Source organism: Schistocerca piceifrons, chromosome 2 (assembly GCF_021461385.2).
Source record: "Schistocerca piceifrons isolate TAMUIC-IGC-003096 chromosome 2, iqSchPice1.1, whole genome shotgun sequence".
Lineage (NCBI taxonomy): Eukaryota > Metazoa > Arthropoda > Insecta > Orthoptera > Acrididae > Schistocerca > Schistocerca piceifrons.
The window spans coordinates 511,625,713-511,650,969 of NC_060139.1; the positions used below are offsets into that span (position 1 = coordinate 511,625,713).

The window sequence follows — 25,257 nt, forward strand, 5'->3', positions numbered from 1 at the left end:
CTATGGTTTCAGTGAAAGGTCCCCTCTTCTTCGAACGCAAATTTGTAGAGCGTTAGACAGTAATACAGCGGGAGTTTCGTAATGTTTTCTGTTATCAGAGTAAAAAGTTTATGCATCTCGTTAAATTTTCGAAATAATAATACGGTGGCTAAACAAGGTGTTTTCCATTTTTCAGCGCATTGTGAATATGAGAACAGCCATAAATAGTGCGCTTCGAGTTCACGAATTGATCTTTCCTACAGTCGTGTACTTATTGTATACGTTACACAGGACTGAGTATAAAACTATTTACACTTCATTTTACGCTCTGAATTAATTATCAGACTTTTAGTACATCAGAACATTTCGTGTACCTTGTACAGTTTAGGGTTCTGGAAGGTTATGACGCTGCCACCACCACCGTGACCCCTCTGGTTGTCATGGTTGTCGATGAACACGAGAGCGTTGTTTCCGTTGACAGGGCCCCAGCTTTCGCCTGTAAAAGTGACATTTATTTATTAGAATATCTGTCGGAAAATGTGAAAAGAAATTACAGCGACATTCATGCATAAGTAACGACTGGAATGAGTTTCGAATTCACGTTAATGGCGTGCACGGACAAGCACGAAATCATACACTCGTTTAATTCTGTTTGGACAGGTATAATGCTGTAAGTAACTGATGATATTGTAGGTTAACTACCAAAGTTGGAAAGGTACTTCATCGGGTTTTTCCTGTTGAAGCAGTTTGCGAGCTCTGTTCCGTACTGAATTCGCAGACTCTTCCCATCCCGACGTACTCGCTTTTCTTCACGGCCTCAGTACCTGTAACGTGGAGATATGTTTTGTAAGACTTCAAATAGAAATAATTGACAGCAGTGAGTTTTCATAGACTATCCTCGTATTTATGTCTCAGTGGTTACCTGGGTCTATGACTTCCTGGTAGATCATTGGTCGCTTGCCACTGCCAAAGTAGTTGCTGTTGAGGTTGCTCAGTGCGCCATAGATTTTACCGAGGTTGTCTGGCCACATATGCTTGGCTGCGTCAATCCTGCAATTACGAAACATATAGAAATCATTCCTTCATTGACAATAGTGTCATTAAGCGTAATTGTTTTGAAAGAATCGAAAATACAATCTGCATCCATTATTCAATCCTTGTTCCGTTTCCCTGGTTTTAAAAATTATGTTTCGTGACAGGTCCTTAAAGTTCTTATGGGCGCAGTTTTATTACCTGAAACCTGCGACACCAATGCCGATAAGCTTGTTCATGTATTCCACGATCTTTCCCCGTACGTAATCAGACCCGTCATTAAGGTCGTGAAGTCCGGACAGCTCGCAGTTACGTACCTACGAAATCAGAAAAATAGATGGATTTATTCGATGACAATTGATTCCTTCCTGTGAAATAGATATGAGTTGACAAATACAAGACAAGCGGTATTCTCAATCTTACTGTCACATCACTAGAATTACACAGTCACACAGAGAACTGGAGAACAAATATCTCCCTCCAACAGTGCATGTTTTAAAGGCAATAACCGTTTCAAAGAAATGACAAGATAATGACGACCTAGAGGACATAAATAGGTGTGAACCACAGTCTTGGACCGATACAACTGGTAACATAGAAATATTAAAGGCTTAACTCTATATAGACAACAATTCATAGCTTAGAATGAATCAGGTGGAAGTACACCGACTTAGCACAATAATGATATTTTGGTAGTGCCTATGGTTTTGGAAAGGTAGAGTCCATGATAGGTTTTTATATTCATTTTTGGTGTTTTAAACGAAAATACTTGAGAACAGTTGTCATATTATCACTTTCTTCATTTTTGGAGATAGCTGCTACTCCGAAACCGCGCACTAAATTAACGAACAACCATTGACGCTTCTTTACCACAGCACAATGTTCATACCTACTACAAGGTTTTCTAAGTACATAAATGGACGGACGGACAGGGTGAGCTGCAATTTACGGCTGTTGCTGACGCTGTTGCCGTGTTCGGAAAGGCGTCGTCGTGGAGTGATTGAAGGAAGATACAGGATGACAGACAGAATTTCTCGTTGATATGATAAATGGAAGCTTACTCTAAATATGAGTTTCTGCGGATGAGTACGAATAACCTTCCTGTAATGCTCGATTACAACATTAGTAATGTGCAGCTTCACACGACCACACAGATTAATTATCTGGTGGTAACATTGCAAAGTAGTGTTAAATGGAACGAGCACGTCAGGTTAGCTCGTTTCACTGATTGAATGTTGGGAAAGTGTAGCTCATCTACGTGTTGACGTGACAAAATTCATGAGATACCTTCTAATATCGTGTCAGGTCTCCTTTTTCCCGGCGTAGCTCAGCAGTTCCACGTAGCGTGCACTCAGCAAGTCTTTGAAAGTCCTCTGCAGAAACACTGAGCCACGCTGTCGCTATAGTCGTCCGTAATCGCGAAAGTGTTGCCGGTGCAGCATTTTGTAAACGAGTTGACCTCTCGATTACGTCCCGTAAACGTTCGATGGGATTTACGCCCGGCGATCTGGGAGGACAAATGATGCGCTCGAATTGTGCAGGCATTCATTCAAATCAATCGTGAACAAGTGCGACCTGGTACAATTCTAACGTTGTTTGGGAACACGAAGCCCATGAATGGCTGCAAATGGCCTCCAAGTAGCCGAACCTAACCATTTCCAGTCAATGAATGGTTCATTAGGACCAGAGGGCCCAGTCCTTTCCATGTAAACACAACCCCGCCATCCTGGAGCCACCACCAGCTTCCACAGTGCCTCGTTGGTAACTTGGTCCCAAGACGTCGTTGGTTCTGCGCCACACTCGAAGCCTACCATAAGCTCGTACCAACTGGAATCGGGACCCATATGACCAGGCCACGGTTTTCTGGTAGTCTTTGATCCAGCCGATATGGTCATGAGCCTAACAGAAGCTTTGCAGGCGCTGTATGCTGTTAGCAAGGCCACTCGCATCAGCCGCCTGCTACCATAACCAATTAACATCAAATTTCGCCGCACATTCTAAGGGAAACATTCATCGTACGTCACACATTGATTTCTGCGGTTATTTCACGCAGTGTTGCTTGTCTGTTAGCACTGAAAATTCTACGCATACGTTGGCGCTACCGCTCAGTAAGTGAAGGCCCCGGTCTCTGCGTGGTGAGAAGTAACGCCTGAACGTTGGTGTTCTCGGTACACTTTTGACAGTGTGGATCTTGGAATACTGAATTGCCTAACGACTTCCGAAATGGAACGTCCCATGCGTCTACCTCCAACTAGTATTCTAATTCCCGTCGTGGGGCCATAATCACTACGGAAACCGTTTCAAATTAATCACCTGAGTACAAATGACAGCTTCGCCAGAGCCGTTTAATACAATTGAGAAAACTTGGAGAACCTGTGTTTGAGGCCGACTGTAAAATAATTCTAGTTCCAGAAATGCACATGTCGAGTAAGGGCAACGAAGATAAGATGAGAGAAATTAGGGCTTGTACTTAGGTTTATAGACAATGGTATTTCCCTCGCTCTTCTTGCCAGTGGAACGGGCAAGGAAATGATTAGTAGTAGTACTTTGTACCCTGCGGAATGCATCTACAGTGTTATGGAGTATGTATGTAGGCCGGCCGCGGTGGTCTAGTGGTTCTAGGCGCGCAGTCGGGAACCGCGGGGCTGCTACGGTCGCGGGTTCGAGTCCTGCCTCGGGCATGGATGTGTGTGATGTCCTTAGGTTAGTTAGGTTTAATTAGTTCTAAGTTCTAGGGGACTTATGACCACAGTAGTTGAGTCCCATAGTGCTCAGAGCCATTTGAACCATTTAGTATGTATGTAGATGTACAAATTGGCTACGGTACCAAAGTCGAAACCGGTCGTGAACTAAAATAAAGCACATTACAGCAACAGGAACACTTAATTATTAACACTTCACACGAATAAATTAAATAAATTCAAAACTTGAAACGTGGTTACAGTTACATAAAATGGACTGCAATACGAAATAAAAATAGATGATTTTTCCCTAACGTAGAGCCACAGTCGTATAAATCTTACGGAAAGATATAGCCACCAATTTTCTTAGTTTTCTGCTATTTGTACTTTTATTGTATATTCATCTATTCCAGTTGTAAACTTGGTACTATCGTAAGTCTGAAATCTGGATCATATAATATAGCATATCTTTCAGTCAAATGGCTGTTATATCTTCCTTTAAAATAATAAAAATAAAACTAATAAAAATTAATGGAGAAAGATTTGAATCAACCTTTTAGGAAAAACTAGTTTCCTCTTTCTTTCCTCTTATTTTTGGTGAGTGCAATTGCAGATTTAGTAATCTAGACATCATGAGTAAACACCAAATTGTTTAAAGACTCGTTCTCCCATGTGCGGAAGAGCTTCAAACTTCTGACTGCTTTACGAGTGAGTTTATCTGTTAAACACAGTAAATAAGTAGAAATAGTTTAGAAAAATGTTTGAAATTGTGCTTAAAGTTTGGTGGAAGTCCCTAGGTGCTCTTGTTATTACACACTTGGCGAGTATAATCTGGGTATTTTCGTTCTAAGTAAAAGCTAGTTTTCCACACATCTCAGTGCGTATCTTCCGAACTGTGTGTCGTACAATGATATCATTCTGCGGGGACCTCTCGAACAGGACAATCGTCGTCCACATGTGACAAGTGGCTCTATAAACTGACTGCATGATGCTACTTCCGTGGCCCGCTGTAATGAATTGCCTCCCACAGAATATGTATGGGACCAGCACAGACATCAGCTCTGTCGCAGTGCCAGACTACAGGACTTTAAAGTGCACCACCTTTCCAAAAATAGAGCTATTTTCACACCACCAGGTCAATATTTGCTTTTGGGGTCATGAAATGAAGCAAAATGAAGACAATTTGATGCATCTTTTTGTGAAATTACTACATTTTGCACTAGTTCTCTTCTGTTCCATGCCTAAGCATTTTCTCTTCCTTAATAGGTTTGAAGATTTTGTTTCATCATAAACCAACAATAATTAAGAAATATTAAAATATAATTTATGGAAAGCACTAGTAATTCTTCGTACCCCCCGACAACAACGGCCACCATCAGCAACAATAACTTCAGAATCAATGGTAAACCTGCAGCTGTAAAATGAAATAAAATTTGAATAATGATGTTGCAACAGTTGAAACCTAAATTCAGTTAGTGCTGGCATGGATTTAACGTTTCCTGTCTATCGATTGTGTACTGTCTTGCTCGCCGTGTTAGTGTTTACCAGAACGGATTTCTTACGACATGATTATGCCGAAAGTTAAAAAAAAAGTTTCGTGTACTTCGAGAAGAATTAAAGAGTCGGAACTAATGGCATCATTCTGTGATGTTCCACCTACGATATCAGCATTGCAGTCGATGACAAGCATCAAAGAAACAGAATAGACGAGCACATCCAGAACAATAAACATTTAAAAGACAATGAAATTCGCAAGTCGAAACCTTAGCAAATTCTTCTGGTATAAGCCTTCGCTTTAGGACCTGGAAAGCAGTGTTCATTGAATGAGTTTCATACGAATCTTCCCATTGTATTAATCCATTCAAGAACTATAGTCCACAACGTAAACAATCCCGTATTCAAATTATTTCTTGACAAGTACACACGAAGGCCAGTAACGGTTACAAGAACATTTTAAGGAAAATAAAGGAAGCGGTCGGAAAACATGAAGTGGGACTGGTTTCAGATGAAACAGCTGATGAGCTGCAAAGGTATATTTTGAATGTGTTGGTTTTTCCATTACTGGTGGCTAGGTAAAATCAATGCTTTTTAAACTGAGAACTGGAAATGACAAATGCCTGTACGATAATCCAATCTTTCAACGACTCTTGTGTGAACCATTGGCCAGTGGTCATAGAATACAAAACGGTCAGGCTTGTGATGAATAATAAAGCACACTACATGCTTTTGGTTTTCCAACAGTTGAAGAACGTGTACCCCACCTCAACCATGTACATGTATTGCACGTGGTCTTCACCGTGTTTGCGAAAGCATCAGGAAGAATTAATGCGTCGCCAATGACTTCATTTTAGCTCTATAGATGATTCTGATAAAGGATGTAAGGCGTCAAGTTTCGTGTCAAGAAATTACGGGGCTCCACATTTCACAGCTTCCTGTCATCACAAGCTGAGTTACTTGGATAATTTCTTGTGTGGAAACTTTGATAAAATCGAAGACTTCATATCTGCTCTAGACTCAATGGAAGCAGCAGTCATCTAAGTAGCCCAACAATTAGTCAACAACAAAGACCTAGAGTTGGAATTTTTGCAGTGTACGGCTACAAGTATTTTCATTATGTGATTCAGAGTTTGGAAAAAGATGGTACGGAGGAGGAGGAACAGTGGAAGAAATAAATATCAGGAACATCCTTGATGGATCTGCTAAAGACAAAATGCAATTACATTTGGAGAAAAATCCAGGTGTGTAAACTTTTGCAGCTTCGATTCAGCTTCTTTTAGGGTGGTGACGAGATATGTTTCATTGGCTCCTGTGGATGCCGAGCCGTGTTTCTCCGTATGTAAGGAGCTATTCATCTCAAAGCGCCAGGGTTAGTTTCAAAAACATGGAAATGATGTATGTAATCCAGAAGCCGACCTCGGGGAAGATTGATTTGGATTCCGGAGAAATATTGGAACACGTGAGGCAATACTGATACTACTACTTCTTTTAGAAGATAGGTTAAGGAAAAGCCAACCTACGCTTATAGTATCTATAGACTTAGAGAAAACTTTGAAATTTTAACTGGAACACTCTCTTTGAAATTCTGAAGGAAACAGGGATACAGTACGAGAACGGAAAGGTTATTTACAACTTGTACAGTAATCAGATTGCAGTTATAATAGTCGAGGGGCATGAAACGGAAGCAGTGGTTGAGAAAGGGGTGATACGAGGCTGTAGCCTATCCTGATGTTATTAAATCTGTACAGTGAGTAAGCAGTGAAGGAAACTAGAGAAATATCTGGAGTGTGAATTAAAGTCCAGGAAGAAGAAATAAAAACTTCGAGGTTTGTCGATGAAATTGTAATTCTCGCAAAGACAGCAAAGGACTTGGAAGAGTAGTTGAACGGAATGGACACTGTCTCCAAAGGAGTATATAAAATGAACGTGAACAACAACAAGACAAGGGTTTTGGATGTAGTCGAATTACATTACGTGATGCTGAGGGAATCAGATAAGGAAACGAGACACTTAAAGTAGTAGATGAGTGTTGCTGTTTGGCCAGCAAGTAGAGAGGATATGAAATGTAGACTGGCAACAACAGTGAAAGCGTTTCTGAAGAAGAGAAATTTGTCAGCATCTAATATAGACTTAAGTGTTAGGAAGACTTTTCTGAAGGTATTTGAATGGAGTGTAGTCATGTATGGAAGTGAAACATAGAGGATTAGCAGTTTAGACAAGAAGAAAATAGTAGCGCTTGAAATGAGGTGCTACGGAAGGATGCCGAATATTGGATGAGTAGATCACGTAACTAATGAGGAGGTAGTAAAGAACTGGGAGAAAAGAAATTCGTGGCACAACCCGACTGAAAGAACGAATCGGTCGATGGGGCACATTCTGAGACATCAGGCGAGTATGGGAGGGAAGTGTGTGTGTGTGTGTGTGTGTGTGTGTGTGTGTGTGTGAGGGGGGGGGGGGGGGGAAGAAATCGTAAAGGAAGACCAAGAGATGAATATAGTAAGGATGTAAGTTGTAGTGGTTATTCAGAGATGCTTGCACGGGATAGACTAGCAGGGATAGTTGCATCAAATCAGTCTTTTGACTGAAGACCACAACAACAACAATCCAGTATAACAGAAGCTCGTAAATGGGACAAAGAAAGTTAATTTAGTTGGTTTAACCCTAAATATAGTAATTTCATCGGCACCTTATTTGCCCCTTTTGTAAGTATTTTGAGAACCTTCCCTCCCCCCTTTTCTGATCATTATTGACCCTTAAAATCTCTTCACTAGTTATAAACAGCTGCCGACCAGCTTGCCTCACGGGAGGCCATAACCAACCGTGTCAGCCTTCGCATCCAGGCCAGACGAGGGTGCAGCATCATGCCGATAAGTCGGCTTATACTGCTCTAGGTTTTCATAAATTTGACTCAGTTTCATAATTACTGAAATAACATCACGTGCCCTTACGAACGAAGTTCCCTTCAATTTCCTCGTCCCTTCTGAGTGCTTCACCTTTTCTGTAAGGTAGGGTAATACGACCAATTAGCAATGACCGCATCAGGGGTTTCTGTTCACTTACGTTGTTGGCGTCGTTGTAGTTGTTGACGGTGCAGGGCGGCTGGTGGAAGTCGTTGGTGCCGTACGGCACGTCCGGGTAGCTGTAGCGCTGGGCTTGCTGCCGCCCACGCCGCTGAGGCCGTTCCACGAGGCGCTCATGTGGTTGATCACCGCGTCCACGTAGATCCTGCAACGTGCCCAACAACACTTATCATTATACATCACTACACACTAAAGTGACAAAAGTCATGGGATACCTCCTAATATAGTGCCGGACCGTCTGCTGTCCTGCGTACTGCAGCATCTCAACGTGGCATGAACTCAGTAAGTCATTGGGAGTCCACAGGACAAATACCGAGCCATGCTGCTTTATAGCCCTCTTTAGCCGTCCATATCTGAAAAAGTGTTGCCCGTGCATGAACTGATCTCTCGATTATGTCCCATAAATATTCAGTGGGATTCATGTCAGACGATCTGGGTGGTCAAATTATTCGCTCGAATCGTCAAGAAAGTTCTTTAAACCAATCGCAATCAATTGTGGCCGGTGACAATTCTATCGTTAGTTAGGGAACATTAAGGCCTCCAGGTAGCTGAACATAATCATTCCCAATGAATGATGAGTTGAGTTGGATCAGAGGAGCAGTCAGTTCCCTGTAGCCCAGCCCACACCATTCTGGTGTCACCACCAGGCTGCGCAGTGCCTTGTTGACAACTCGAGTCCATGGCTTCGTGGGGTTGTGCCACACCCGAACCCTACCATCAGCTCGTACAAACTGAAATCGGAAGTCATCTGACCAGACCACGGTTTTCCAGTCGTCTAGGGTCCAACCGATATGATTAAGAACCCAGGACTGGCGCTGCTGCCCTAACCCATCAACGCCAAATGGCGCTGCACTGCCCCAACGGTTACCTTCGCCGTGCGTCTCGCATTGATTTCAACCGTTATTTCGAGCTGTGTCTTTTGTCTATTAGCGCTGACAAATCTACGCAATCGCCGCTGCTCTAGGTGGGTAAGCGAAGGCCATCGTCCACTGTCTTTTTTCGTGATGAGGGGTAATGCCTAAAATGTGTTATTTTCGGCGTACTCTTGACACTTTCAATCGCGGAATATGGAATTCCCTAACGAATCCAGCTCCAACAATTCAAAGACTCTTAATTTGCTTCTTGTGGTCATAATCACGTCGAAAACCTTTTCACATGAATTAATTGACTGCAAATGACAGCTCCGCCAACCCACTGCCCATTTACACCTTGTGTAAGCGATACTACCGCCCATGTGTATATGAGCAAATTGCTATCCCACGGCTTTGTCGCCTTAGTGTAGTTCCACTCCGAACAGTAACGTTTTTGTCTAAGATATGATTCAGACAGTTTTGTTTCAAGTTAATGCAAAAATGGCCCGCACACGAGAAATTGTCCAGAACCTTATCTTAACAAAAGAGAAGTCAGGTCGTTCTCTTCGTCTGTTTCACTGCATTTCAAAGAATAAATTACATTCGTTATCCTAATACAGGGCTGCTTATGAAGCCATTGAGAAAGTTTCTGACGCTGCGGCTGATAATGGAAGCAAGACTAAAGATAATATATAAACATGTGTATATGTTTTGTCGTACTGGAAAAATGGTGCAAGAAGCTCGAAATTTTGTGAAAAGTAGCGGTAAGCTATAGAGAAAGACAGCTAACACACAATATGTACAAGAACCAAAGGGGAACAATTAGAGTTGAAGACGTAAAACTAAATAGTCCGATTAAAAATAGTGCAAGACTTGGATGTAATCTTCCGTCCCCTACTGTTTAGTCTGTACATCGAAGAAGCAATGAAAGAAATAAAGGATAGGTTCAAGAGTGGAATTAAAATTCAAGGTGAAAGGATATCAACGATACATTTCACTGACGATATTGCTATCCTCAGTGAAAGTGAAGAAGAATTCCATGATATACTGAATGGAATGAACAGTCTAATAACTACAGGATATGGCTTGAGGGTAAATCGAAGAAAGTCGAAGGAAATGAGAAGTAGCAGAAGGGAACAGCGAGAATCTTGACATCATAATTGATGATCACGAAGAAGGTGAAGTTCAGGAGCTCTGCTACCTAAGCAATAAAGTAATCCGTTTTGGATGGAGCAAGGAGCACATCTAGAGCAGACTAGCGCTGGTAAAAAGGGCATTCGTAACCAGAAGAGAAGAAAAGCGAAGCATTTGAGAAGTTGTGCTACAGAAGTGTGTTGAAAATTGGATGAACGGATAAGTTAAGGATTATGGAGGATCTCCGGAGAACTGGCGAGGTAAGGAATATATGGATAACACTGAAAAGAAGGGACAGGATGGTAGGACATCTATTAAGATATCTCGGAATAACTGGCATGGTACTAGAGGGAATAGTAGAGGGTAAAAACTATAGAAGAAGACAGAGATTGTTATACATCCAGCAAATAACTGATGTCGTAGGTTGCAAGTGCTCTTATAGGATGAAGAGGTAGACACAGGAGTGGAATCCGTGTCAAGCCGTATCAAACCAGTCAGAAAACAGATGACCCAAAAAAAATTTCTGCAATTGTTGTGATATTGTACCACTGTTTCTTGCTCTCTTTATCAGGAACCACAAATTATCTGACACAATGAAACGATGGTTATAGCCTTTACGGGTAATCTTTAAGACTGAAAGCATGTTTTCGAGTTTCTCCGTTTTAGTTTCTACGTGGTATGTGGATTGGTGAAACTGAAGGACAATTTTGGCTATTGACTTGCGAAATAACAACAGCAGTGAACTGTCAAGACCTTGTGTCTTCATTACAAAGATGATTCCAAACGACCACTAGATGTTTAGAGTTCATTTTCTGTACACCCTATACTTGTACAGCGATGCTATACAACAAATGACTAAGACGTGCGAACAGAAGTAGTTTCTATTGCACGTGCGACAGTGTTTACTGTAATTTCTTTACCTCCAGTACTAAATGTTGATAATTAGATAATGTACATCAATGGTTCAAATGGCTCTGAGCATTATGGGACTTAACTTCTGAGGTCATCAGTCCCCTAGAACTTGGAACTACTTAAACCTAACTACATCCATGCCCGAGCCAAGATTCGGACCTGCGACCTTAGCGGTCGCGTGGTGCCAGACTGAAGCACCTAGAGCCGCTCGGCCACTCCGTCCGATGTAGATAATGTACTATTATGTGGAATACGAAAAACTGCAACAGAATTTTATTTTTCTTACTTACCGTACGCCGACGTTGTTGCAGCTGTTCACCATGTCAGTGAACTGGGCCTCCGAACCAGAACGGCTGACGATCCTGTAGGAGACAGGCTGGTACCTCTCCCACCAAGGCCTATTGTTGGTAGTGATGGCCATGTATTCGTTGGGCGGAGATACCGGCAATGAAGTAAAACTTTTCTCTTCAAATTACTCATAAATATCACGTATTTTTTGAACAACAAGAATCGACTAACTTGATCCCAGGATAAAACGTAAAAATAATTGCTGGATGATCTTGTGGGCCTATGTAGGTTCAACCAAAACTGGACCGCTTCAGCATGCAGGAAGAGGACTCATCCTTTTAAGGTGTTTTGCTGAAAATTTTCCTTCCGTAGTTACGCCGCGTTCGATGTGCCACTGCTAATGTTTCTACAGTACATTCAATTAAGGCGTCAATGTTTGACACTAGCTAAATATAAAATACAGTTTATCGTCTACGCACGATTTAATTCGTTAATGTAAGTGGTTTCAGAATTAGCACTCTAACTAGAGACATAAACTCCTAAAAATTGTTACCATACATTATCATTAACAGAACAGTAGCTTCTTATCAAATTACAGCCTTGGTTATTGTAGTTGTATGAGAAATGGACAGTGAACTAAGGCACGCTTGTGTGCCTAAGTTTCGCCTCCTAATGCTGGAATGGAAACATCCTCAGAGACTTTGAATTCTTCGTTAGGTCCTTTGCGGAACCATATAATGTCTGCATGCCTTCTTGTGTGGGGTTTAACTACATGAAATCCATTATGTTATCAATTCTGACGTTGATTATTCGATCAATCAAAACTGAAAAACTGTACATGCACAAAGTGAGATCACCTGAAGATATCAAAGACGTTAGTATCATGGTTCTTCGTGTCTGAAAGGAATTTCAGATAGACTTAGACAAGCTGACTCATATAATTGGTCGCAGAGAGTTACGACTGAGAACGTCGGGGGAGCTCCACTTTTATGTAATTCTGAACGAAGATCCATGTAGAGTACAGATTGGCACTAACTTTCCTATTTTTCAGCGTGTACGGTGAAAAATCAATGACTGGAATAAAAGAAGGGTTCAAGAGCGAGATTAAAATTCAGGGCGAAAGGATATTAGTGATAAGATTCGCTGGCGACAGCGAAGGAGTTCTGCTGTCTTGGAAGTAAAATAACAGACGACATACGAACCCAGGAGGTAAGAAACAGAAGGTTAACAAACTCAAAGAAAGCGTTCCTCGCCTAAAGAACTCTTCTTGTATCATTTATCGCCCTTGTCTAGAGGAAATAATTTTTGAAAATATGCTTTTGGAGCATTGAACTGTATGGAAGTAAATCGTGTTCTGTGGGAAAACCGAAAGAGAAGAGAAACAATGTACAGGGTGACAATTATTGAACTATATGGAAAAAGACGTAAATTACAGTCAGTAAAATTCTTATGGGTTTGTGGCCGGACTGTCAACTATAAAATTCCGGCGTTTCGACGACTATTGCAAGATGCCTTCCTCATATTGTATTGCTAACTGTGACAACTGCCGCGGAAGCCTACGTTTACAAAATGTAAATTAGTTACAAACTACGGGGGGCACACAGTTTATTCAACATGTAAACGTCACTACATACATTAGGTTTTAGATTATGAGATGTTCGATGTGTCTGCCGTATTGGCGATGATGTGACGCAGACGAGTACCGAGATTCTGGGTCACCTGCTGAAGTGTCGGAACATTGATGCTGTCAGTGACTTCCTGAATGGCTGTTTTCAGCTCAGAAATGGTTTTGAGGTTATTGCTCTATGATTTCTTTAATATATCCCCACAAAAAGGAGCCCCATATGTTCAGATCCTGAGAACATGGCGGCCAATCGAGGCCCATGCCGCAGTCTGGAACCGCAAGACCGCTACGTACGCAGGTTCGAATCCTGCCTCGGGCATGGATGTTTGTGATGTCCTTAGGTTAGTTAGGTTTAACTAGTTCTAAGTTCTAGGGGATGTAACGTCTAGTAAGAAACGAAAACAACATATTATGTAGTAACGAGAAAATTATATGTATCATATTGTGTTATTGTATAAAATTATGTATTTTTTTTATTATTTATTTTTGAGAATATCTGCGTCGGCGAGTAATGAAACCGCCACAGACGATAAATGTCGAACAAAGATTAAAATAAGTAACTAGTATATAATACGTGACGAATATCAACTTCTTTGTCTTCTTCATCTGGGAGTCGAGCGAGTAAGATATCCTGTGTCGTAGTAGCGAACGCTAGTGTAACATTCTTTTGTCGAGACTAAGAGATGTACGCCATTACGTGTGAATTCATAAAGGTGTGTAACAATTGAAATATTTAAATGTTTTAATAGAGTTATGTAAATGAAAACTTGCATTATTAATTGTTAAAGCTTGCTTGCCTATTATCCCATCCTGTTGAGACATTTTTCAGTTATATAAATATTATCTGTGGTGCTGAGCTGCGTGGCGAACGAAAGAGCCGCTGCCGCGGCGTATTCAAACGACTTCCAATATAGTCTACCATACCGCAAGGAAGCGGTAAAGTAACAGTAAAATAATATTATTTCTTTTAGCTTCCAGACTTGCAGTGCAGATCAGCAGATTTTATGATGTGTTGCAGGTTGACGCGGGCTGCTGATAGTATATAACTCACAGTACAAATAAGTTAATGTACCGCCAAAATCTAATAGGAATCTTGCTGTTCGCCGTTCTGGTCTGGCAAACTTTATAGTGAAAACGTATTTTTTTAATAAGAGTCTCATGTTCTTGTGCTAGTCGTGGCATTGAATGGTGTTTTACCGAGAAACAAAATCCACTGCTAAATTTTGTTGTTGAACGATCATACGAACTGTAACATCAGTGTTCATAACCAAGTAATTTCAATTTTCAATAACTATAAAGTAGGGAAGATATGTTGATTTTTAGAATGAGTTACAGTCACGAAAAAACGTTCCTTTAATTGTAGGCCAGATACAGAACAATAAGATCTCAATATATAAATTTTGCTTTGTTAAAAGGTAATGATGATAAAGAAATTCAAAGCACGGCATTGTTAACAGATACTTCGCGGCTCTTTTCGTATATGCGATATTAAAAAACGCGAAACTGGCGCCCAAAAACGCGGGGCCCGAATTTGCAGTGGCCACAAAATTTTTATGTATTTTCCTTTCAGTGTCTATTGTTATATATGTATATATATGTATTTAGTGATAAATGTATGTATGTGTATCATGATTAATGCAATGTATTATGAATGTGCAACTACTCTTTCATGAAAAAACGTACTACTGCAAGCGAGTCAGAGAAGACGATCCTGATAGTACTGAGAAACTGTAACGACTACGTAATCCGGGGGCAGCCGAACCCCGAGATCAGATAAACTAAAGGTAAGACTACAGTGTAGTTGTCCTGTTTGTAGAAGCTGAGCTCCAGTGAAGTGATCTCATATCGCTAGTGGTGTGCGTATTGTGCGTAGTTTGATGTTAGTGTTATGACAGGACAATGTTGATGGTAGATAGTAATTTTTAGTGGGCAGTGTAGTGTAGATAAATTAACGTATTTTGTGTGCAAGTGGTAATTTATGGATATGGTTAAATTGCGTAGTCAACGTCCGAGCAATATGGATACTGAGGAACAGCCATTAGTTAGTGCAGGAAATGTAGAAACGGGTGCATTAAGCAGTACAAGTACTCTCTTTGAGGATATACCATGCGAAAATGTGGGGGCAGGGGCGCAGGAAGTGATGCCACCGCCCACCAGTGCTCAAGGAGAGGTAGATAAAGAAATTACACCACCTCCAGAAAAGCAGGAACCAGAGAGTGGTAATCTGCCCGGTGGATACTCACTTCAGGCGATATTAGAGCGCGTGCTGGATTACCAGGCAAAATTTGCGGAGCAACAAGCCGAGCGAGATCGCCAGCAAGCTGAGCGAGATCGCCAGTTAGCAGAAAATTTACTTGCCCAGCAGGCTGAGAGGGATCGCCAGCAAGCGGAGCGAGATCGCCAGCAAGCTGAGCGGGACCAGCAACTTGTGCAATCGTTAGAACATATGAAAAAGGAGATTGCCTGTATGAAACAGAATTATGAGTCGATACCTAAGGCCGTGCAGGAGTTGACTGTACAGGTCAACAACCTGCAAGTAGCAAACACTAACATGGTAGATGAGATAGGTGTCTTAGCCAACCGGTTAGAAAAGCTAGAGGTAGATTCCACACAGATTGTAGAGCAGAAGTGGAACGAACAAGCGACTAAAATTGAAACCGAATTCAACTCATGGCTAGAAATGAAGGAGAGTGAGATCGAAAAAAATATTAATTCTAAGGTACAAGCAGCAATAGCAGATAGAGATTCCGAATCGTTCAGTACCGCAGTAAATAGTCAGGTACAGAACGATGTGCAAACCATTAAACAAATACTCAGTGAGGATATCCCGCAGTGGCAAGTGAATATTAACAAACGGATATCCGACTTGGAAAAGGGTTTAACACAAAGTAGCAAACATCTTGAACATGAAACTATGTCGCCAACAGCCAATGTTTTTGGCAACGCACAAACTTATACGCGACGCAACAATAGTGAATCTGTAGTCGATAATGCGAAGAGCTGTAGCTTCGGTTCGGAGCAGACAGCATATGTCCCAGGAGCAAATTCATATAGTTCAAAAATATTAGTTGAAGAAAGTTTAATCAAAAATAGGCAGTTTCAAACGTTTACTACTGAACGGAAGTCAGTACACCCAGTAGTATTCATAAAATGCTTTAAAAATATCTTGCCTAGTGTGTGGAATGAAGCACAGAAAATTCAATACGTAATGTCATACATTCAGGGTGATGCAGCGTTGTGGGCTACGGAAGTAGCAGACATCTGCATGACATATGAACAGTTCGAAAGGGCGTTTCTGTCGAAATATTGGTCGCCTTGTATACAAGAGCGTCTAAGAAAAGAAGTATATAATCCCGAACCGTACTCACCCCGTCTTGGGAATTTGAGACGGTATTTTGAAAAGTATATAAACAAAACGCGCTACTGGGATGAGCCTATATCACCAAGAGACATAATAAGACTACTAAAATCACATTTACCCATTCATATCAAAGAGAAATTAATACACGTACCAGAAAGCGACGTGGAACATTTCCTGTCTGTTCTAGATTCAATAGACTTGATCCAGGAAGACGCAAAATCAGCGTGCGATCACTCGCGGAATAATGGATCAGGGTGTAACCATGACAGAAATAATAGTGCACAAAACCACAACCATGGAAATGGTGGGGGTGGTAACAAGCGGCAAGAGCATTCGCAAAATGGTAGTAATGGTAGAAGCCAGAACGGGTATGGGCAACCAACTTATAACAAAAAGCGTCGATTTGACGACCGGTACGAATCCGGAATGTCAGGGACCAACCGCTGGAAAAATGCGCGAGGTCAGTGGCATAGCAATTATAGTGATAGTAATCGAAATTGGCATCAGAATCAGAGAACAAGCCCAGAGCGACAGGGTAATGACCGGTATGACAACAATAGACCACCACCGCAAAACGCGCCTATTGCGCAGCCGTGGCGGCCTACAAATCAGAATGTACACATAGTGGAGGTCACGGACAATAGCCGTCCAAGTACCTCACAAGTAAGCAATCCAACAAACTAGGATCGGCCTCGATATGCTCTCCATCGCTGGCCGAGGGGTGGAGTGAGAGCAACACGAATGATAATAATATACCTGGAATATGTATGCTGCGATACAACGACGGTATCAGTATGGATAAAGATCTACTGAACGAACCGCACGAATGTAAGAAAGATAATAACGAAAATGTGCAAGCCGTAATAGAAGCGAAAATCAATGATGTTGCAGTGAATATAATCATCGACACAGGTGCCTCAGTCAGTGTAATGAGTATAGAGTTATTTAAAGCACTGGGAAAAGGACGTAGCATCCGACTTTCCCGGTTAATAATTGTAAGGTGTCTGGAGCCATAAGTGCACAGAGCCAATTAGTTAAATACCAGGTGCAGGTAGAGATTTGTAAGGAGGGCGAAGCCATAGTGAGCTCGTTCCTCATTGTTAAAGGACTAAAGGTGGCCTGCATTCTGGGAGTAGATTTTCTCCGTGAGAGGGACGCAGTGATCGACCTCTCCTTGGGGAAACTAAGCATAGTTAATAAAGGTAGGAGGATTGAGTTGTCTATGATGAAATCGAAGGAGGTACTTGTGCCATGTTGTAATCGAATTAATATCAAATGTAGGAACCCCTGGGTACTACACCTCGATGATTTTTCACATGTAGCAGACCTCTATTACCCGAATTTAGAGGATCGAAATTTTGAAACAAATGTTGAGACATTTCAAACCAAAGTGCAGGAATCTGAAGGTTTAAGCGATATCCAAAAGCAACAGTTGACGCAGCTGCTATCGGAATATACTATGGTATTTACCGACCGACCAGGAATAGTCAAAGGGTACCACTATCACATAGAGGTGATGCCCCACAAAACATACTGTCGCGCAACTTAATCCATCCCTTGGTCGAGGAGGGAAGTAGTGGCTAAAGAGATTCGGAAGATGTTGGCACACGAATGTAGCTATTTGTTAGCACATCCCCAGACGGGGAAAATAAAAGGACTGTATCCACGTAAAGATGTAAAGTTATTTATTCAGTGACATGTATGATGTAAATAGTAGTGGTAAGAAGATTTCAATTGTGTTTTAGAGTATAAGTATGTTAGTTTTAAGAAAGAATTTATGTATAGTTACAATTTTGAGGAAGTAGAATCAGTAAACTGAGCAATAATATGCAAATGGAAGACTTGGTTTACAGACAGTTAGTGTCATTAAAATACTACATGCTCTTCAAGCAATGAATAATCTTTTGTTGATAAAATAATGATTAATTTCTTGAATGATTTTGTTGTAAGTAAGTACAATTAATGATGAAATCTTATATAAATATGTAGCAGATGTAATTGTGTTAGAATCAAGGAACCCTGAGAGAGAGTCTATACTAGCCAAAAATTGACTTTGTAGTACGAAATAATTATGTGATGTAATGTTTACTGCCAATAGTGATCTGAGAACGACACTGGAGCAGAATCCAATAAAAAACAAAACCGTTCCGTGTAACCTATGCTTTGTATGTATTAATGCTTCAATTGAAGCCTGTGTACTTGGCACACGTTCTTGAATATTAATTACGCGGTACGCGAATCAAGTTACGCGGAAACTACACTGTAGTCCTGTAGGACGGACCGTTAAAAGTAATACTAGTACTAAATGAAGTATTTATTGAACAATATGCCCAAGTCAAGCTGTCATGCACATGGTAAAATCTGTTTGCTAGATGGGTGATAACCTGGCAAGCTACACTAAAAGAGGAAAAGAAAGCTATGTACAAAAAAAAAAAAAAATCACACACCTTTAAATAATTACAAAAAAGCAATATATGCCTAGTAATAGTATTAGAAGTGTGTAATGAGAACGTAACACAATGGACTCAATGTAGAAGAGAGTGATTATGCTAAGAACAGTTGTTATGCATTAAAAATAAACTGTGTGCATAAACAACCTAGGAAAGGACGGAATATTGTGTGTAGTAGGGACAGAAAATGACTGTTGTATCTGCACCAATATATACGTCGGTATAAGTTAAGTGTTGAGTGACTAACTGTCATAGTGCAGTGCTCAACGAACAGTAGTACACTATGAGTAAAAACGGTAGTTAGTGATCCGTTCGGAGTCGATTCAAACAAACATCGCTCGACGGAGACATTTAGTATGTGTGTACCGAAATATTTTCGCGTGTTGAAAGACGCTCTGGCAGTGTATCAACCGTGAGAACAAGTGAAAGTGTGTAGTACAATGTGCGTGTGACGAACCCTGAATACCAGTGTCACAATGCCACAAGAAACCTGTTATCATGCCAAAACATCCTGTGCATACCAGCGAAGCGACGGCGTAATGAACAATAAACACTTTTAAACAAGTTGCATTTTCTTCCACAGCTAGTAATCTGTGTCCTTAGAGACAGTACACCGTTGTGGAATGTTTGTTTCATGCACTACGACGGGGAGCCATGCGGAGAAGCAGAGACGAGTGCCTTGCCGCCAGCCGGCCGGTCGCGGTAAACCACGGCAACTCGCCGACATCGGCGAATGGTTCGGCGCGGTTCGCGACTGCTTGCGCCACGTCAGCACGACGTCGCTGTTACTGAGAGCCGGTCGTCGAACCCAGCGGCCGTCGGCACGCGGCGTTCCAAACGACGCGACTCAACAATTGCTTCGCGCCGCCCGCTCCGTACGACATTGTTGTCATTCAAATGAACTATCAACTATGTGGTTAATGCACTAATATGAAAACGGTATATTGGACACGAAATGACGTGACAAACATTGTGTTTTTCTTTAGTTACTCGATGCAGACTCAAAGTATTCATCGGTTCAGTGATGTATAGATATAATATGTTTTCGTCATGTTAATGAAGTAAACTTGCACGAATGCTAGAACATTTTAAAACAATTGTCGTGAGTAAGTGCAGAGACGATTCATTATACCACTGTAAAACTGTTTAATGAGTGACTTTCATTGCAATACAGAACACAAATGTGAAAAAGGGTAGAAGGTATATCGGTAACAAAGAGACTAAAAGTTTAACACGTTGTCATAAATAGCCTTTGATATCTGTCAACATTGGATAGAGTCTGAACTTTTGTGATCAAACTGGGTATTAAAACAAACCAGGCGAGATGACTATGGCTCCGGCGCAGTTTTCCCAGGTTTTCTGATCGCACGTAGCCCAAATGGGGGAGCCAGATAAATGTAATGACCCTGGGACTAGGTTTATGGTCACCTCGCAAAGTGTAAGAACAGTATAAAAAGTGTAATTAAACCTACAGTGTAAAAGAACTAAGAAGTTTAAAGTGAATGTTCCAACCAAGGTAACAGACAATAACCAAATAGACGTTAGTGGCAGCATATTGCCGAACATTCTTAACGTTAGTCAATTGCTGCCAGGGGGCATTGTAACGTCTAGTAAGAAACAAAAACAACATATTATGTAGTAACGAGAAAATTATATGTATCATATTGTGTTATTGTATAAAATTATGTATTTTTTTTATTATTTATTTTTGAGAATATCTGCGTCGGCGAGTAATGAAACCGCCACAGACGATAAATGTCGAACAAAGATTAAAATAAGTAACTAGTATATAATACGTGACGAATATCAACTTCTTTGTCTTCTTCATCTGGGAGTCGAGCGAGTAAGATATCCTGTGTCGTAGTAGCGAACGCTAGTGTAACATTCTTTTGTCGAGACTAAGAGATGTACGCCATTACGTGTGAATTCATAAAGGTGTGTAACAATTGAAATATTTAAATGTTTTAATAGAGTTATGTAAATGAAAACTTGCATTATTAATTGTTAAAGCTTGCTTGCCTATTATCCCATCCTGTTGAGACATTTTTCAGTTATATAAATATTATCTGTGGTGCTGAGCTGCGTGGCGAACGAAAGAGCCGCTGCCGCGGCGTATTCAAACGACTTCCAATATAGTCTACCATACCGCAAGGAAGCGGTAAAGTAACAGTAAAATAATATTATTTCTTTTAGCTTCCAGACTTGCAGTGCAGATCAGCAGATTTTATGATGTGTTGCAGGTTGACGCGGGCTGCTGATAGTATATAACTCACAGTACAAATAAGTTAATGTACCGCCAAAATCTAATAGGAATCTTGCTGTTCTCCGTTCTGGTCTGGCAAACTTTATAGTGAAAACGTATTTTTTTAATAAGAGTCTCATGTTCTTGTGCTAGTCGTGGCATTGAATGGTGTTTTACCGAGAAACAAAATCCACTGCTAAATTTTGTTGTTGAACGATCATACGAACTGTAACATCAGTGTTCATAACCAAGTAATTTCAATTTTCAATAACTATAAAGTAGGGAAGATATGTTGATTTTTAGAATGAGTTACAGTCACGAAAAAACGTTCCTTTAATTGTAGGCCAGATACAGCACAATAAGATCTCAATATATAAATTTTGCTTTGTTAAAAGGTAATGATGATAAAGAAATTCAAAGCACGGCATTGTTAACAGATATTTCGCGGCTCTTTTCGTATATGCGATATTAAAGGGACTAATGACCTCAGCAGTTGAGTCCCATAGTGCTCAGAGCCATTTTGAAGAGGCCCATGCCAGTGGCCTCTGGGTACCCCCAGAGCCAGAATGCGGTCCCCATAGTACTCCTCCCGGACATCAAACGCTCTCCTGAGGTCGAGCTCCGTCTTGACAGGAACCACATCTTGTCGAAATTAAGGTCACTTTGGATACTGAGGATGAAATCATATTCCAAAACATTCACGTGCAGTTCGGTAGTCACTTTGCCATTAAGGAATATCGCGCCAATTATTCCGTTACATGACATTGCACACCACACAGTCACGAACTGAGGGTGAAGAGATTTCTCGATCACGAATTGCGGATTCTCAGTCCCCCAAATTCGGCCAATGTGACATTTTCATGAGCAGATGGCCGACGACAAGATGGTGCGTGCGTATGCGCATACTATCTGTCATTCCCATTATGCCCTGCGGCCAACAGTTGAAAGGTGGCTACACTGAGCCACATCGCCAGAGATTGCGCCAAAGAGTATTATTCAGCCGCCTCCTCTGGCAGTGCTTGGGGAGAACTCGTAGTAATCAGTGCTTGTTCAGATGTGCTAGTGAAAAGTGCTTGCTGAGATGTTGTAGTGAAGAGTGCTTGTCGACAGGTCGTGGTGGAGAGTTCTTGTTGAGATGTGGTAGTAGCAAGTAGGTGTGGAGATATTGTAATGATTAGAGTGCTTTTCATCAATATAAATGAAGGTAAAAAAAAATTTTTTCTTTTCTCTCTCATTATTTCAGTGTCCTGAATAATGCGTCATTACAGGTTGAGTCAACAAAGCATCTGGCGTGTGTTCTTGTATTAGAGAGTAATTCTGGTTTTCTTGCGCAGTTATAGTATTTCTAATTTTTTTTTTACTTCAGTATATATGGTATTTAAAATTTCTTGTCTTGTTGAAGAAGAACCGTGCCAGATGTGTACGTTGAGTCACACTCCCACACGCAGAACAATTACACTTGTGCTTTGGTTTTGTAGGTTTTATAGTTGCTGGGGACTTAATTAATTAATTGTGTTAACAGAAAATTTTCATTTCATTCTTTGTTGTTGTTCTATGCAGTCAGATTGCGTACTAAAACTAGTCAGGGCCAACCGTTTACGAAACAGCGTAATCGGACTTACAGCTACTAAAAATTTAAAAGGTATTTTCACTTTAAATAATTAAGCCCCCATGCACATGGCGACTCTGCCAGGATCGTCCCTTGGAATTCTTCTGATTGTAAAAATAGTAGACAGTAGTATTGTTGTAGTAATTTGTAGTTTAGTAATTGTAGTCTATTTTGCATGTGTAGATTTGGTAATTGTCATTCTTCTAATGGTATTTCAGAATTTAATTTTATTTTCTTGTATACGCGTTTGACAATTTAGGGCAATTATTTCAATTGTTCGATTAATCGTGTTTGAGGGAAACATTTCGTGTGAATGGTATTGTTGGAGATAAAGAGTCATTGTATGTAATTTTCGTACAGCGACGAGTTTTGTATGTTTTGTAAATGATTACACGATCGATGAAAAAGGCAAAAATGATGGATAGTGAGAATGACGAAATTGTTAACATGGCGAACTCGCCAACAGAGGAAAACAGCATCATGAATAATGAAGTGGAAAACAATTTAATAAGTCGGGAAAATAGTCCGGAACCATTTCAAAATTTTTCTCAATCAGAAAATTCACAGAATCCGAGATGAACGACAGAAGATTCTGGAACAGTATCGAACACAGATAGCTTTATGACTATGCAGAAGGAAGTTAGTTTTGCGGGAAATGTTAGGGGCGAAAAGAATTTTGAACCATTTAATATGGAGCAGTTGATGGGTGCAATATTAAATTTGGGATCTCGGTTAGACTTACAAATGGGAACAATGGAAACACGGATAGGAACAATGGAAACTCGGTTAGGCTCACAAATAGCAACAATTCAAACAGAGATGGAAATAATGGAAACACGGTTAGATTCACGAATAGGGACGTGTTTCAAAAATATGAAAGATGAATTAAAGAAAGAAATCAGAGAAGAAGTACAACCGATTTTGAATGCTCACAATAATAGATTAATTGCAGTAGAGATTAGACAAAGGGAACAGGATAGAGAACAGGAGGAAAGAGATCGCGTGATAGTACAGAAATTTTCAGAGTTAAATTTACAACGTGCAAAATATAAGGAAGAAATATTTGAGAGAATCGAGGAATCCGTACCAAATGACAGATTAAATAACCTAACACAACAGTATGAACAGTTAACGACTAAATGTGTTAATACTGAAACCCGAGTCGCGACACTTACGGAAGACGTAAATAAACAGAAAGAAAAAATAGGTGATTTATCGGAAAGAGTCGAGGAGATTTCAGACAAATCGACAAATCTTAGTTTAAATGGGGACAGAGATTCAGATGATACAGCACCATTGCCATTTGCAGAAACCGAAGAGTACCAGAACATAAATAAACATGTTGAAAATCAGGGAAAATTTAATGAACGCGTTAAAAGGGAAGTTGAGGCATTACGAAAGCAAGTCAAACAAATTGAAGGCGAAATCGTAGGAAAAGACAGCAGAAGAAATTTAGAATCACGGATAGCAGAGGGCTTTGAAGAAATTAATTTATTTCATTTACGAGAAGCAATAAGAGAGCGCCAGGCGCGCGAACTTGACAATAATCGACATTGGGACAGGGGCAGGCGCGGTAGGTCTTTGTCGCCACGAGGCGAAAACTTTGACTATAAACACGTTTTGACTGTTCGGAAATTTAAGATCTTCCGCAACTCTAAGAATGACATACATCCATGTTCGTGGTTAGATCAATTTATGTACCCACTCCCGCCAAATTTGCCACTAAGTCACAAACTGGGAAATACGTGCGGCTATTAAGGTCCTCAGGGGATTCACTACACTAAGTGAATATGTGCCGTAGCGTGCATACGGCCCCGAGCTGTAGTGGTGCTATTTCCCTTTTAGTTTTCTGCACCGCTGCCTACTCCTTTACTATTCTTTGCATCTGTCAAAAACAACTCTTCTACTATCAATCTATCTAGAGAGTAAGTAAACAATAACCGGATATGACTATTTTACCCAAAAGAGATTTCGGAAATTACCATTTGGACTTACTGTACCTTCAGTAGCATTCATTCCTAGCTTAAATTAAATTTTACCTGTTTATCTTCGTGACAATATTACTTCATATGTTGACGATATTCTTATTGCTAAACATTCTTGGAGTGAGCACAACAAAATTTTGGATTCATTATTACGTATTTTTGCAAGAGTTGGCATTACAGTGAACTTAGAAAAATCTGAATTTGGTCGTTCTCAGGTGAAATTTCTCGGTCACATTATTTCTACAGAAGGTATTCTTCCTGATCCAGAGAAATTAGACGCTATTCGTAATTATGCTGTTCCTACCACAAAACGTGATGTTCGTAGTTTCTATGGTGTCTGTAAATTTCTTAGACGCTTTTTTAGATTGGACGATTTGGCCACACCTCGTTTTGCGAACTATCTGGAAAATTCTTTTTAAAAGAAAATCGGTCGACAACTCTGTTTGGTTAGTTTGTATTCCTGATGAGTGGGTTAATAAGCTGATGTGGTATATGCATTTCAGTTATGCACACTTTGGTCCCAGAAAATGCT

At 40.6% G+C, this 25,257-nt stretch overlaps 1 pseudogene; it reads right to left on the reverse strand.

Annotated features, from left to right (window-relative positions):
* LOC124775528 overlaps positions 1 to 25,257 on the reverse strand; it is a 41,415-nt pseudogene that overhangs the window by 9,759 nt on the left and 6,399 nt on the right.